Genomic DNA, 1,528 nt, shown 5'->3' on the forward strand with positions numbered 1-1,528 from the left:
TTTGGTCCCATTGATTGTTCTGCTAATTCTGTTGATTCTGATTGCCCCAAGACAGGTTCGGATGATTCCTCTAACCAGGATTATATATGTTAGAGTACGGATTGTTTGGTTGCCTCTGATTTCCTGCCAAGTAGTTAACCTATTCGGATGATGAAGACGTTGAAGCAAACGTGTTCCCCACTTGGCATTCACTGCTCACATGACTACCAGCAAAAAATCCACAAGTTAGTTGAGGTGCTTAAATAGAATTTACCTGCATACTTCCCAACTATTTTTGAAGTGCTGTAAGTTGGGCTGAAATAGCCGTGTATGCATCAACTTCATGAAAACCCATAGATTTCTATGACTGCATCCTCTCATTCAGTCTTTTATAGTTGTTACTTGCCAAAACCTTAAGCAACTCATCAGCTTCTTCCGGTGTCTTATTTTGCAATGCTCCTCCAGATGCTGCGTCCACCATGGTTTGCACATTAACCATCAAGCCATTGTAAAACGTTTGGAATTGCATCTAAACTGGCAACCCATGGTGTGGACACCTCCTCAATAGTTCCTTGTATCTCTTCCATGCCTCATATAATGATTTAGACTCTTCCTGTAGAAAAGATGTGATAACATTTCTCATCTTCGCAGATTTTGCTGGAGGAAAGAATTTGGTCAGGAACTTCTGTGCTAATTCATTCTAGGTTGTGATCGTCCCTGGTCGTAGTGCCATTAACCATCCCTTTGCTTTATCCCTCAATAAGAAAAGGAACAATCTCAATCTGATGGCGTCATCTGACACTCCGTTTGACTTGAAAGTATCCAAATCTCCAAAAAAATTTGCAATGTGCAGATTTGGATCTTCTTTCAAATCTCCCTTAAACTGTACTGACTGCTGGATCATCTGAATGATTGCCAGCTTTATTTCAAAGTGTTGGCTTGCACTGCTGGTCTAGTAATACTTAACCCATTGCCATCAACCGTGGGAACTGAGAATTCCCTTAGTGTTCTATTTTCTGCCATCTCAACCACCACAGCCTTTCGTTCTCTTCTCTCTCTATTAAGTCTTCTTGTGGTTCTTTCAATCTCTGCATCTACAGGAACCACTGGCTGACATCTAGCTCTTCACATAAACTACAAAGAATGAGAGAAAACGTGAGATCACTAGCTAACAGAAAAGAACAACAAAAATTAACTAATGAACAATTAGAACAAAAATAAAACTCCAATTTACCTAACTCAAGAAAATTCAATGTTAACACAAAAATCAATCCCCGGCAACGGCGCCAAAAACTTGATGCGTTGTTACTACAACATGCAATATAGCAAGTGCACAAGTCACACAAAGTAATAAAGTGATGAGTGATTATTGTTCTCATTAGGATTGGTTGCTAACCACTGATTTTCCTATTTGTTTTCAAGTTGGAGAAACCGAAAGTGTTTGGATTTATGGGAGAATCTAAAGCTAACTGAAAGCAAAATCTACTATGTAATTCAATAACTAATTAATGAAAGCAAGATTAAAGCAAGAGTAATATCAAGCAAAGCA

The 1,528-nt window shown here is 38.7% G+C and overlaps 1 non-coding gene across 1 annotated transcript; it reads left to right on the forward strand.

Annotated features, from left to right (window-relative positions):
* Positions 1 to 518: 518 nt before the first annotated feature.
* Positions 519 to 625, forward strand: LOC116118870. The gene has a single exon (XR_004126235.1). It is a non-coding gene; the product is annotated as a small nucleolar RNA R71 (small nucleolar RNA).
* Positions 626 to 1,528: the final 903 nt, after the last annotated feature.

The sequence above is a fragment of the Pistacia vera genome, unplaced genomic scaffold (genome assembly GCF_008641045.1).
Source record: "Pistacia vera cultivar Batoury unplaced genomic scaffold, PisVer_v2 Contig860, whole genome shotgun sequence".
NCBI lineage: Eukaryota > Viridiplantae > Streptophyta > Magnoliopsida > Sapindales > Anacardiaceae > Pistacia > Pistacia vera.